We start from the raw sequence: 16064 nt of genomic DNA, 5'->3' as shown, positions 1-16064 counted from the left end.
AATCAACCCATGGAACAGCTTGCCCTCGGAAGTTGTGGAAGCGCCATCACTTGAGACTTTCAAGAAGAGATTGGACTGCCATTTGTCAGAAATGGTGTGGGGTCTCCCACTTGGGCGGGGGGTTGGACTAGATGACCTACAAGGTCCCTTCCAACTCTGATTCTCTGTTTGATCTGTTTGAGCATTACATATCTGCATTAGCAATAAAATGCAATTTCCCAAAGAAAGCAACCCTATCACTCATTCTTTCCAGAAACCCACTCAGCACTTTAAACAAATTTCTTGTGCCATTTTGAATTAAGAAAGTTAGATAAGTAGGATTTGGCGATAAACTGAGAAACTATGTCCCTCTGTATTTTTATTAACGTAATAGAGAATGAGGCATGTTTTTAAAAATAACATGGCAAAAGAAACATGTTTGAAGAGGAGAAAAACACAACTCAGATTTAAGCTTTACATTAAATTTTGTGCTGTTTTTTTTAATTTCACTAAGAAATCACAGCAGGTCTCTGAGCTTTGCTTTGTGGAGAAGAGAAATGGCACTCTGATCCTGAATGGATCTTGACCTGCTCGAGGTTGACTCAACTTTCCATCCTTCTGAAGTCAGTATAAGTATACAGAGCTGTGGTGGTGCAGTGGTTAGAACGCAGTACTGCAGGCTACTTCTGCTTACTGCCAGCAGTTTGGCAGTTCAATTCTCACCAGCTCAAGGTTGACCCAGCCTTCCATCCTTCCTTGAGGGATAAAATGAGGACCCAAATTTGTTGGGGGCAATATGCAGACTTATAGAGGGCTGTAAACTGCTATGAAGTGGTATGTAAGTCTAAGTCCTAGTCCTATTGCTATTTTGCAATGCTGGAAATTTCTCAGAAACAGCTGGTTTGCTCCACAAATATGCACTGTAGCAAGGAGAAAGATGCACTAACTCCCTTTTCCACCCATAATTACAGAGAAAAGATGAAGTTAGGATTGCCAACTTTTTTCTTTCTTTTTTTAGGGCACCTTTTCTTTCAGCAGCTACATAGTATGCAGAATTTCAGCAGATGAAGTTCTTCCCTGAACAAAAATGCAGCAATAGACAAATACCTCATCTACAGGTAGTCCTCGAATTACAACAGTTCATTTAGTGACCATTCAAAGTTACAACAGCATTGAAAAAGGTGACTTATGACCATTTTTCACAGTTATAATAATTTGATTAAAATTCAGATGCTTGGCAACTGATTCATACTTGACTACTGACAAGCAAAGTCAATGAGGAAGCCAGATTCACTTAACAACCGAGTTACTAACTTATCGACTCACTTGCCGTGATTCACTTTACTGCTGTGGCAAGAAAGGTATTAATATTTTGAGGCAACTTACAATTTTGAATTTGTAAACAATAAGAAACATGTAGTTCTGCAAATGCACAATAAACTTTAACCAACAGCACAAACAGTTCAGGTCCAATTTTACTTATACAGTCAAAGGTAAAATAATCAAACATCTTAATTTTAATAAGGGAAGTAAGGAATGAAATAAGGGCATTTTATGCCTTTGGTAGTGGACTAGCAAAAAGGTCTCAATCTCTTCTCATATTAACCGCACTATAGAAGGAAGACTATATGGGAAGTTACCAAAAAGGAGCCTTCTCCATTATGATTACTATTCCTTCTTAGGATGAAAGAGTCAGAGGAGATGCCAAGATGCACAGCTACAAGGATGATGTATGGCCTTCTTCCATTCGTTCTTTCTTTCTTACTGTCCTGCATCTGGATCCAGACACCATGTTAGACACATACAAGGACGGAGGGGAGGGCAATGAAATTTACAGCTATCTTTATAACTTAGAGCAGTTTTTGTCAAACTTGACAATTTTAAAACATGTAGACTTCAGCTCCCAGAATTCTACGAGCTAACCACCTCTGTGGTTTTTAAAGTTGCCAAGTTTGAGAAACAAATGACTAAAGGAAATTTAAAAGAAAGAAATGCCAAGTGCTTCAAATAGGAAATGGCGGGGGACTATTTAAACCATGGGGAGAGTTGTTTTGCAAAGATGTTTGAGAAAATGACCTTGGAAGAATAATTAAAATAAAATGCATCTTAGTTAGGGTGGTTGTGGTTAAAAAAAGACGAATGCAAGTGAGACTAGTCATATGTATCTATTTGTGAAATCACAAAACTTATATTCTCCAATTCACAGGTTGTACAAATTCCATTTCAGCCTCTGCATACCAGACCCTGCTCTAAACATTTAGTTCTGAGCATGACATTTCAAGAAGAAAATTGGGGAAATCAGAACAGATTTAGAGAATAGCAATGAGCTTGATCAGGAAACTAGAAATAATAGTTTATAAAAAGTGATTGAGGTAGCTAGGTATGTTTGGCCTTAAGAAAAGACAGCTGAAAGTGATACAGGCAATGGCAATTGGGCAATTCTATCACAGAGCGACATAGTCATTAAGCAAGAGTCATGTGACTGCAACAGATGTATGACCTACCTTCCACCCAGATCATTAAATGAGACTTCACATGACTGTGACTTGTAATTTCCTGCAGGCTTCCTTATTGGTTCTGCTTGTTGGAAGCCAGCTGTGAAACTCGCAAATGGTAATTATGTGACCATGGGATGCTGCAGTGGTGGTAAATCTTCACCAGTTGTGAATTGCCCAAATTGCTCAATCACAGGATGCTATGACTTATGAAGTGTAAGTTCTGGTTGCAAAGTTACTGTTTCAGGGCCATTGTAACTTTGAAAGGTGACTAAACAGGGCAGTTGTTAAGTGAGAACTACCTGTAATGGGGTCCCCTTCACTGGATGTGCCTCAAATGAAGGCCAGCCATCCACCTATAGCAGGGGTGTCAAACTCACATCATCATGGTGACGTCATGTAATGTATAGGGACTTTTTCCTCTTCACTAAACTGGGCGTGGGCATCCGGCCCACGGGCCAGGAGTTCAACAGCCCTGGACTATAGGGATGGCTGTCCTTTTAAGTTCCTGTTGCAAAAGAGGGGGTTGGACTCAGTAATTCTTAGCTTGATTACTAGAATGTATCCAGTTGAATACATTGCATCTGCTGTTAGCAAGAGCATATGAAACCATTTGAAAGTTCTTACTCAGACAACTGGAATGAAAAGGGGTCACTTAACATAAGTATCAAACAAAAGGATCATTAAAGAATAGAATCTCATTCATAAATCTTCCAATTTCTGAACTTTAAAAAAAGTGATCAACTTTGCCATTTTAAATAGAACATTTAAATAAAACAGCTTGGAGCCTGGATGGGAACAATTGCCCAATCAGAAAGAATTATCACTCTCCCAGGAGACTAATGACTTCAGGATTACATCAGAACGTGTCTACTCAATATTTTTTAAAATATATCTAAATGTGATCAAGGGGATTTCTGGGCCAAGAGTTGTAATTGGCTTTGAGTATTATCCATTTGAAGAATGGATAGGGATGGACAGGGCCAGAGCCACAAAAGGCAGGCAAAAATGAAATATAATTAATTATGTAGTGGTGATTACTTGCTCCCTAAATCCTTTTCCCCTTTCTTTTACTTAAAAAAAAAAGTATGGTAGCATCAATTTTGCGCAGATTATTTCTCCTTGATTTAGCACTGTTTCTTTTCATTTGTTTGTTTATTCTTTTATTGCTTTTAGAATAATGACAGAGTATTTCCCCCAGCCAGAGTTGACATCTACACGCTTTAAAGTTTCCAGATTAAAATAACACTGATTTAGCATTTCTGTGGGGGCTTTTTCATTGATTAAAATATATTTATTATTTCCTTCATTCCGGTTTGACTAAGCACAGTCCCAGACTCACTGTGTGGCTTCAAATAAATACATCTAAAACTCTGTAACTGTCTTTGAAATTGTTGAGAAATGTAGAACCAAAACATAAATATATTGGGTGCTTTTTATCCTTTTAATCTCTAGGAATGTTAAGAATAGTAACAGCAAGCAAGAGATCCCTTTTTGGTGCCTCTCTTTTATTTCATTCTGTTTGATATGTTTAGGTTCTCTCTTTCAACCCATGCAATATCTATGCCATACCTTTTGCATACCATAAGGAGAAAAAAGTGCAAAATACACTTTGTATCATAGCATATATCTTAATAAACTGGAATCTAAACTTATAAAATGTTCTTAACGGTCATGGCTCTTCTCATATATGTGTACACATTACTAAATATTGTCATAAATGAACTAAAGAATTACATTCTACATTATAACATGCTCTTTACAAAAGCAAGGTGATATTTTTTTCTTTGTTTTTACTGCCCATTTCTTACTATTATTGATTGTTCTTCCTTGAGTACATAAAACTTGATTCCGTAGGACTAACTGATCTGTGGTCAACTCCATTTCCATGATGAGAATCCATTGCTTCTTTCTTTATATATTTATTATCTCTTCAGCTAACCATAACATCACTTTATCTCCCAATAAAGTATTAACGTAATATAAATTTCAGTTCCATATGTTTTAGGTTCTTAACTGATAGTTTCTTTTAACAGATTCCTATTTTCTACCTTTATTTCAGTTTTCAATTTTGAAACACATAATTGCAGTGAGGATGTAGGGGATCTAAAATGCACAGAAGTTTTATCTGAGATCTCAAATAAATTGTAATTATCATTCCACTATTAAATTTAATTTTAAAAAGAATTGTCACAAATTTGGCTTAACAATTTAGCCTACATTGTTTTCCAATAACTGTTATTTGGAAAAACTACTTTTAAGATCATATTGCTCTGTATTGTACCCAAAGATATGAGGATCCTTGTTTCTTTTTGTAAATCTGGGTCTTAAAGTCAAAATTCTGTAATTATTTTTAATTCTCTAAGAATAATTTCCCAGTTTATATTTTCCCAACTTTTTAATACTAAATTGCCTATGCTTGTATGTGTTCTTAATATATACAGTAAACTTGTCAAACTTTTGTACTTTTTTATTTATTTGTCAAATTTATTAGCTGCCCATCTTGTCACATGCTAACTCTGGGCAGCTTATAATATTAAAATACTTGTGTATGTTGAACTGATCATTCCATTACTGATGGATGTACATTGGTGTAAATTGAGAATTTAAGCTCTTTTAATTAGAAATAACTATAGTTTAATGAAATAAGAGTGGGTAAATATAACTCAAACAAAATATCCCTTATTTCAGTACCTGGTCATGCAAATCCTCGTATGTATACAGTTGAAGGATACATGGGAAATCAATTATAACATTATTGCAGTAATAAAATTATTATTCCTTGAGTTAAGCTCAACCCTAATGACTAATAGATCAATCTATGTAGTTGTTGTTTTTTTAGCAGCAATATGGGAGGGTGTACCATTGCTTGTTCTGGTATGATTCTCTTTTTTTTTAACCTTTATTTTTCAATCAACTCCAGCTTTCCAGGCTTCCCTAGTAATTTCTAATCTAAATATTAATCAAATTTCACTTTGTTTTGCTTTCTAGGGAGATCAGCCCATATGCTGATTAGTCACCTGTTAATATACTGCTGATACTGTATTAAGAATTCTCTATAATGAGAAGTGAATTTGCCATGAGCTATGTTCTGTTCCAGAACTCAAATTTTTGTAACCCTAAGCTCAGAATTTGTTCCATTAAGACTATCCATTTTCCAGCAGATTTTACTTGCTAAATTTTTAGGATTCCAGTAGAAAGAGGAAGAGATATACTACAAGTCTATGACCCTGGTGGTAGTCAGCAGGTTCTGACCAGTTCTAGAGAACCAGTAGTGGAAATTTTGAGTAGTTCAGAGAACTGGCAAATACCACCTCTGACTGGAGATTTTACAGTTTCCTTCCCCTGCTATGCCCACCAAGCCACGCCCACAGAATCAGTAGTTTAAAAAAATTGAATCCCACCCCTGCTTTTCCCTCAAAAAAGTTTTTTTAAAAAATATTTAGAATATGAGGAAAATAATGAATCCACTATCATAAGATACAGTAATGCCTATTATTTCATAAGGGTCTGTTCAGACAAAGTTACGAAGATTCCATAATGGAATATATATGTAGCTCAGAATCGAATTGTTGGATTCTTTGCGTTCTCCAAATATGTGTCATTGACACTTTTACCTAGCATGATAAAGAAACATCTGCAAGAGCTTCAAAGAAAATTAAAAATCCAATGCAGTTATATGACAATCATGCTAACAAACCATTAGTTATATGTTTACTTTCAACCAGATCTTTATGAGATAGTGAAAATAATATGACTGCTGCCATGGAAAAAAATTGGCCACTGTTGTATTTGGTCATTGTTATATTAATGGAAAATGTAAGCTAGGTGAGGTTATGCTTCTAAAAGGACTCTCTATTACATTTCAGAAATAGAAAGTAAATAACAATAGCAATAGCACTTAGACTTATATACTGCTTCATGGTACTTTACTTACAGCCCTCTCTGAATAATTTACAATATCAGCATATTGCCCCCAGGAATCTGGGGCCTCATTTTAGACATCATCCTCTTATTAACAATAAGTTCATGATATGTGCTGCAATTATGTTTGATAAATCTTTTTTTCTAAGTGTTAAAAATCTTAGATTTCTCTATTTTTAATCTACGCATAGTTTCATCACTTTATTAAAAATGCAGTGAAGTGTATTTACTGTAATATTTAGTGCCCTTGCTCTTGGTTTTTTGAGGAACTTCATCTTCCATCCATGTTACTTTCCTTGCCTTCTTTATCCCTGCATTGATGCCATGGAGTGTACAGCTATTAAGCAAAGAAAAAAAGCACAAGAAAGTAAGAGTTTGATTGGAAGCAAGAAACAGATGGAGATGGATATAAAATGCAGAGGAGAAGGCAATGCAAAAAGAAAACTATCTGTACAGTAAGTATAAAATAAATGACATTTTGGAGCAAGCAGTTCTGCTGTTTAGAAACCTCTCATACAACCCACATAGTACATAATATATTAATGGAAAAAGAGGCCAAATGGACAGAGAGAATAATTGGTATTTGTAGTTCTCACGGTGCTGTTTTTCTTGACTGTAATGGCTTTGGAGCCTTAATGAGTAGCTTCCCTTTGGAAGTACCAACCTCTTACCCTGCTGTGAAGCCATTCTTGGTCCCCCATTGTTAGAGAGACTTGAAAACAAGTAATGGGTTGCATAAGTCCCAGATTCCCATCTCTCCCGCCTGAAAGACTCTGCACTGCCTGGGTTCTGAAACTGTCAGAGTAGCTCACAATTTCATTGTTCCCTGGGTAGAGATACAGAGATCAAGACATGAAAACTTTATTGGTATGGAAATAAAAAATATGACGCCCACAGATGCTCCATCAGTTAGCTTTAAAGCAATTAGATTGGTATTGGTTCAGTAAGGGCAGCTATTACTGCTTGTCGATGGGGGGGGTCAGCATTTCACCTGCAATGACAAGCTAGACATGATTATTTTTAGCAAGCAGGCTCTGAAGCAATGACAGTCACTTCTGCTGGGTTGTAAGATGAATTAGAGCCCAGCAATACATCCCTACTAGCTCAAGAAAGGCCTGGATGTGGAAAGAATCAATCTCTTTACTTCCCACTCAAAACAAGAAGACAGTGGAGTGGAGTGGAATGGAATGGAATGAATGGAACAAAATAGAATAGTAATAGAGTTGGAAAAGACCTTAAAGGTCTTCTAATCCAATCCCCTGTTTGAATAGGAGACCCTGTACCATTGTAGACAAATGGCTGTCCAATCTCTTTTTGAAATCATCTTTAATGGAGCATCCACACCTTCTGAGGTTGGACAGACTTATATCTGGGGGGTGTTTATAAGGGTGGTGGGTGGAGATTCACCAATGACACCCTGCCCAACATTTTTTTTTTCTTTTTCCCCTTTTCTGTTGTGATTTTCCAATTCTCTCTTTCTAACCTAAGGAGAAGATAGACAGGTGGCAGGAAATTTGAGCTAAATGTTGATGAAGGGATTTGAAATTGGGCATGAAATTAGAGATTTGCAGCTTTTAATCTTTGCTCAAGAATTGAGAAACCTATGCCCTTTGAGGCACTGCTATTTCCCAAATGCACACAGGAGGGGGAAGTATGCCTAAAATGTATATATTTATTGAAATAATATATAAAATACCTTTAAGGAAGGTTGCTTACTAAAGGTATATGTTAGGGAAAAGTGCAGTCAAAATGCATATCTTAAGAAAAACACATGTATCACCATGCATATGAAGCTTAAGCAAGCCATTCTTTTAACAAAAACATCTCAAGTTGATATTAAGGAGGTGAACTGAATTTATGACTGTAAAAAGGGAAACTGAAATAAAGTGAAATTAACAGGTCTGCCTATCCATTGTTCATCTCATTTTGTTTCCTTTAAAAATCATGTTCTGAATAACAGTAAGCATCCCAATTTCAAAAACAAAACAGAGGTTTGTTGCTTGAGCCTTATAATTAAATTTGAAAGGATAGTTCGATTCTGTATCAATTATTCAAATTAGATGCTACGCACAAAACATTTTCCTGTCTTGTTCTCCAGCATGATGCTATGTTATTTACAGATGGATGAATCTTTGCAGCTGCTTAGATGGATATTCTTTGCTTTGAGTCTTGATGAAAATTCATACAGGTTATCACTGTGTCAAGTATACATTTTGTGCACTATTAGCAAGAAATTCACATGCTACTTTTTAGAGGTTTTATGAGAACACTAAAATGAGATGTATTGCTTTTAAGGGTTTAAACCACAAGCAATTTTTGCAGTTGAATCCAACTCAGAAGAAAGCTGCACATGGTTTTATTCTTAATTAAAGAAAAATCTTACCAAGTTACCAAGTTGCTGTGTAAGTTGATTTGAATTGAAAGGTTTTTCAGAGTTTGCCAATGCTTGGTAATGGGGAAAAATTCACCTGACAGTTATCAGATATTCACTTTAGAAATGAACAACTATTGTTGAAAATATATGCAATTTGGGGACTAATGTACTTAGAACTTACATTTTATTAATCTTACAGTGCTGTTCTTGCTCTGTTTAATTTTTCTTTGTAAATTTGTACTTAATCAACTACAATCTAGCTTAGTTCAATTAGCACAGAATTAACAAACACAGTCTTAACTCATTAAAAAATGATGGGATTGAGTTTAGTGGGTCTTATTCTGGATATGTTTGCATAGAATATAGACTGAGTCATTTTCATTCAGGCTTACTTATTCTTTACTAATATAATAAGCCAAAATAATGCTTACTTTACTATTTTGTGACTATTTTCTACATTATTAGTCCAAAGACCTTTGAGGTACTACCTTTGTAAAAGAAATAGTAATAGTAGTAGTGAATATATTTTCATATCCTGAAAATCTTACGCTAACTCACCAATATTTTTAGTAACTCTAATTTCCCCAGTTTAAGCATGCACAAATAAGAAACAAATGAAAATCCTTACAAAGAAAAATAATTATTGAACTCAGAGGGTCCACCTGGCAGGTTATTTATTCCTATTTTCTAATCATGCAGAACGCCTTTGCTTGACATCTGTCCATTGCCTGTTGCTGTAGACCTCTTCAATTCCATGAGATGAAAGTCATATGGACCATCGCTTCATATCCATAAATCATGCTCAACTAATAGATGTTGAGGCCTTAAATAAAGATAATCTAAAAGTATCAAAACTTTGTTAATTGTTGGCAAAGCCTTTCAGTAGCAGCTCTCCTAGCCACAAATGGACTATATATCCCCCAGCAATAAATCGACTGTTTAGATTTCAATTAATTTCCCTGTGTTAAGTGAACTGCTTCCTATTGCTTTTAGCAATAAAAATCTCACTAATTGAAAATATTTCTTTACCTGCTTGAGAAACAAAGGGCAAAGGTGGAACTGTGCACTGTGGGGTAGGCACAAGCAGAACCCTACAGGTAAACCAATTCTTCCCCCACTCTACCCCACAAATAAGGGATGTTAGAAGAGAATCTGTGATTCCAAGGTTATTTAGGTCTTGCATATCTTTTTAAGGACATTGTGTCTTTTTCAGGAGGTTGCACAAGTCCCTGAAACTGAAAGTGAAATCCTGAGCAAAAAGGTGTTTAAGGAGTTGAAAACAGGTGCTTGTGCACACCTCTACATGCTCCCAAAAAATTTTTTTGTCTTTTTGCCTTTAAATATAGATTAGAGAAAGTTGCTTGTTTTAAGTAAAATTATATGTATAAATCAGTGGTGGGTTGCTGCAAGTTCGGACTGATTCTAGCTAACCGGTAGTTCTGATCATCATCTGGCCACACCCAACCTCCCAATCCTATCCTATATTTCCTTCTTTCTGGCTCAGCTGATTCACACGGCACAGGTGATTTTTGCACCTCATCTGTTCTACTTACTGGGGCTGCCCTAGAAGGTAAGCAGCTGAGCTTCAAATTGCTGTATTTTGAACGCTGCTCGCAAGCACATTTGGTGCACATGTTTGCACACAAAGGACCTGCTCCCAGAACCAGTTGTTACACCGGTTGCAGCCCACCACTGGTACAAATGTAGTCCAGAAGGAAAGGGGCATCCAAAATGAATGTATCATATAAAATCACATACCTAAAAATGTGAAAATTCATGTGGTTTATAGAAAAGACTGGTGATTAAATCAACACAGTTCTGAGACAACCCTGGAGGGGCTGATTTGTAATATCAAAGATGCCTTTGGGGTCCATTCAGATTAATTTCTGTATTAACATTCTGGGTTCTGATTCTTTTTTTTATCTTGTTTTTCACCTTAAATATTTGCTCAGGTAGAAAGGCAGGATATAAATCAAATACATAGAATAAATAAATGGTTCAATTTTGCACTTCAGCACTTGATGGGAAGGTGAGAATAGGGGGAAGATAAAATCTGCAATATATTTATATCTTGCCTTTTTCTCTTTCTCTCCTCTGGCTTTGCTCCTAGATAGGATTTAAAAATATTATTTCTGACACAGATTCTTGTTTGCTTGATTTACTGTATGAAGGAAATTAGAATGGGGGAGGTAAAACCCTCTTCCTTTAAAACACATAGTCCTTCATCTAAATAGATGTTATTTTACTGAGCCTCGCAATCTTTTCAACAGCCTGCCAACCTACTTTCTTTGAAAGGAGCATTTCAAAATGAAATGCAAAGCCCCAGCCATGCCGAACTTTCCCTGAAAATTATTGTGGCATCTTGCCACCAACTGAAGCTGAAAAATAATTCCTTAAGAAGTTGTGTGTGCTTTAACTCCTCTCCTGTCTGGCCTGTTTATTTTAAGCTCCTTCTGAGTTTCCCACCAAGTGATCTTAATGTTATCTTGTTCACACAGTAATAATTTTATTAAAGGGGAATCAGAAGACTGTCTTTAATAAATGTTAACAGCTTATATTAAAAAAGATAGCAATTAAAGCTTTTGCTTCTGGTCCTTTCAAAAAGATTTAGAACAAATCTCAATGATTAGCATATATATACTTAAACACATACACAACCACACACACACCCAAACACATACAAACACACAGAGGAATTACAACTATAATGGTAATCAGTGGTTTTTTTATTACCGGTTATGTGGTCATGGCTTGGTGGGCGTGGCAGGGGAAGGATACTGTAAAATCTCCAGTCAGAGGTGGGATTTGCTGGTTCTCTGAACTACTCAAAATTTCTGCTACTGGTTCTCCGGAACTGGTCAGAATCTGATGAATACCACCTCTGTTGGTAATAAATATTCTAAAAAACTAACATACAAACCATAAGAGAAGGGAAAATAACAAATGCCTCCCTCGGTGATAGATCAATATAAATAATGCTCCAGTTATAGGGAAGTCACGGGCCTGATCATATAACCAGATCTTGAGAGCCTTCTGGAATATCAATTTTTAAGGATACTGCCTTATTGGAAACCCCTGTTTACCAAATCATGTGGCCAGTTTACACAAGAATTTAAAAGATAAGCAGAGGTATTGCCAGTATCATTTAAATTACAACAATGTAAGAAAGTTTTTAGATATGAAATGGGCTACATATAGTCTTTTTGATTTTTATTTTGTTTTGGTAATGATTCATGGCAACCTATTATTGTTACCAAATATTGGGCCATGATTCTCTTTTAAATGAAAAATTAAGCTTGGCTTCCTTCAAATTGAGGCACAGCTATATAATATACAGCCTGTGAATGAGACTTGTTACATGCCAGCATGTTTTCTAATACACCACCTTCTGCATGCCTTTGATCAAAATTCTCACTGACTGCAATAGAAAGTACATTGGTTTGCATCCAAAGTGTCTCAGCAATTAGGCTTAGAACTGAAGTCCCATTTTAATAGCTAGAGTGCCATCCTTATCTCAATAAGAACATAGGTTTAATTATATAAAGAACATTCAAGTGACACAGCTTTTCCAGAAGGACAATATTTTAACTAAAAGACAGTCATCTGTCTTCACTGACCTTAGCTTCTTAGCTTTTATTTCATATCGAGATGTCATAATGATCCAGCTTATTTACACACATATTTCAAATAATGCAAGAATTCAGTACTGCATTTTCTTTTCTCTCTACATACTGGAGACATACAAACAAACAAAAAAGAATATACATGGAGAAAGAAAAGCTGCCAAATCATTCTAATTTGGATAGGGAGGAGGTTAAGTGAAAAAACATTCAAATATGCTACATTCAATCAACTGTAGGCAGAAGTCCAGAAATAGGTTTACTATTTAATTTTGACTGTTTTCTCTCACCGTTCAAGAGATTCTTTGGCTCCCAAGGGCAAATTTTAAACACAATAGTATATTATCTTAATGTAATTCCATATTTAGAGGACCACTGAAAGTGTTACTTGTTTTCACTAATATCAGCTGTGATGTCCATTGTATTCTGACCTACACTTTTGCTCCTCAAATATATTCATATAATATCACTGATTTACCATTCTGTTCTTTCAGAATAGATTTCTGAGGTCTGTGTTGTTTAATTTTGTTGATGCTTTTTTGTTTCTGGATGAAGGAGCATGTTCTTGCCCAAACTGACTTTGGCCAGCTTATCTAGGTAAAAACAGGTAAGGCCAGTAACACAGAGGCTCAGAGGACATCTATATCTTTCCTTAAAGATCTCTATTCAGGTATTTGTCATCCAAGGTGTCAGCCTGCCAGGATGCAGGATAGACTCCTGTCTTCTAGCTAATATTGTTTAAAGGGCTCTGAATGCAAATGTCTGCAGCAGAAAAGCTGGATTCAACTGTGTGTATTGGCTTCCATTTGATTTAGGACTCAAGATTATAAGAATCTGAGCTCATGTAGAAGCTAAGTTAACTGCTACCGAATTGCAGCATCTAGAACAATTTGGTGTGCTCCAAAGAAAGAAATATGGCATATCCAAACTGCCTGTTATGTTTCAATCTTAAATCTCAATAGGGTAAGTATGCTTTAAAAGAAGAAGAAGAAGAAGGTGTTAAGTTTGAGCAATGAGAGGCTGAACCAGAGCATGAGTGCAACAGTACTTTATTTTACAAATAAAGGGCTGACCGTGCTTGCCAAGCCTGGAACTGGCTCACAGCAATCAGCAACCGGTTGGACCCCGCAGCCTGCTTTTATAGCTGGCTGCTGGGGAGAACCAACCAATGGGAATGGGGGAATATCGCCCACACAACGTGAGTGGACCTGAGTGAGAACTCCTTGAGTCCTCAGGACATAACAGAAGGGACCCCACATTCTGCAGAAGAAAGTGTCAAAAGGCCAGATACAAACATTAGGTAGGGCTGAAATGAATGGTGGGCCACACTAAAAGCAAAGTGGATAGGGATCTATTTATGTTAACGTTTTTGTCCATTTATACCAGTCAAGGTTCTCCAAATATTTTCCACTGGACACACAACTGATACAGAATCAGATTCTTTTTTAGTTATTGAGAAAATTGTGCTTTGCTCTCCAAATTCCAGCACATAAAAGCAATGACCTAGTAATAGAGAAAAGGAAGGAATAAGGTTTCTCCCTCAAACACCTTGCTTGGTCTCCAGGGTAGCCACTGAAAACTATTTCCTTTCTTAGGGTCCAAACCCAAAAATTGCTAATTAAGCAAGAGAACATCTCTTTCTTAGCAGTTCAACAATGGGGCTCTGCAATCACTCCATCTTTTGATTACTATTTTCTACTGGTCAGCTGAGCAATATCTGGGATACTTAGGCTGACCTAACCCATTAACTCCTCTTTGTCCTGCTTAATTCTTAAGCAAGAAAAAGCTAACAGAGAAATTGAGCTAAAGTAATAGGAAGATGGAAGTTGAAGGAAAACACATCTGACCTACTAATTTCCTGTTCTGTGTGTGTGTGTGTGTGTGTGTGTGTTACAAACTATTCTAAAAATACAAGTTCCAGGAATATTTGTAAAAGAAGAAACAAACATCTTGCGATCTCTGGAACTAAAATTATATTTACTTTCATCAGCCTCTGCTGACATCATTAGAGTATTAAGCTACCATTACAGAAATCTATGCCTTTATATATCATTAATCAATTTAGCCCTTGCAAGTGTAATAGGCCCTTCCAAGTGCCTCCCACTTGTAATTAGCCCTGATGTTTTTGCTTCAGTCTTGTTGGTCAAAAGAGGGTCTTTCCTGGTGGTCTCAGTGCTTGGTAGGTTATACCTATACTTTGCATTGCACCTCTCTATCACAATGGTGATATTGGATTTATTCCTGGAATTCAAACTACTCTGTTTAGTCCTAGAATTCCCAAACAAATTCATCCAAGTGCTTTTTTTAAAGTGAACATTTAGGATCAAAAAATTTTCTTAATGTCCACTTTCAGCAGCACCTGGGCTGGATTTCATCTTCCACAATGACATTTCTGTTTATAGGAAAACTCAAGGTTTCTTCTGACAATCTTGACCTTTCGAAGAACATTTGAAGAGCCATGCAGCATTAGACCAAATGCCAAGCTATGCCAATGGAAGACCCTGAATTGCTTTCCAGTACATTTCGGATCCAATTTAAGGGGCTGGTTTTCATGCTGTCCACGTAGATCTAGTAGGAAACAATTGCTTTCAGTCCCACAGATGATGTGGGATACTGAGGTAAAAGGGTTAAGACTGACTTTTTCAGAGATCCTTTCCCTGATTTGAGCTGTTGTTGACATCTTATATTCTTTTTCTATTCTTGTAGAGTGGCTGAATTTTTAATTTTTATATAGGAGTTGTTTTACATTGCAAGTTTTATGCAAGTTGCCAAATTAATTTTTAATGTTGCAGCATACAAATGTGTTTTAAAATAAATAAAAATAGGACACTAATGTTCCCTGCCATTCTGCCTCCAACAATGAAATTATATGGAGCCTGTCTAGCAGAGAGCATTAGGTTTATTCTCCATTATTTGGTCTAATTACCTTTTAAAGCAGAACAGAATAACAGAGTTGGAAGAGACTTTGGAAGCTTTCTAATCCAACCCTGTGCTCAAGCAGGAGTTCAAAGCCTTTATTGTCATTGTACATCATGTATACAATGAAATTGGTTATATACGACCCTTTATCATTCCAGACAAATGGCTGTCCAGTCTCTTCTTAAAAATCTCCAGTAACGGAGACAACCTCTGAAGACAAGCTGTTCCACTCATTAATTGTTCTAACTGTCAGGGATTTTATCCTTATTTCTTGATTGGTTCTCTCCTTGATTAGTTTCTGTCAAGTCCACCAATACATCCTTGGTTGAATATTTAACTTTTGATGGTGAAGATGGTGATTATCGCACCATTCATTCTCTTGGATGACTTGCTTCCAAATATTGAGAGAAGGACCAAATATTTTTCCTCCCCACTTTTATATGTTTCTCTCTCTCTCTTTTATTTTCAGTCTTATTGGATCTAAACAGGATAAGCTTTCCGCATAAGGAAAATTTTCTGGTCTCTTTTTGGGTGCCTCTTCCACAGATGAGTGAGAATAGACTGATGAATGAGGCCTTCTCTTCAATTAGCAAAAAAAAATGTTTTTGCTTTTCCGCTAAACAGATTTCTAAAATGCATGCAAACAGAATGTGTTCCAGCACTATTAGTTCTGCCATTACGGAGCAATTACATGATAGTTACTGTGATGAAATGATAAATTGCTTGCATTCTGGTAAAGAAAATAAAAGGTTA

This window comes from Pseudonaja textilis, chromosome 2 (genome assembly GCF_049901715.1).
Source record: "Pseudonaja textilis isolate UNSWEBS1 chromosome 2, rPseTex1.2, whole genome shotgun sequence".
NCBI classification, from domain to species: Eukaryota; Metazoa; Chordata; class Lepidosauria; order Squamata; family Elapidae; genus Pseudonaja; species Pseudonaja textilis.
Note: the sequence above shows the minus strand (reverse complement) of the source record.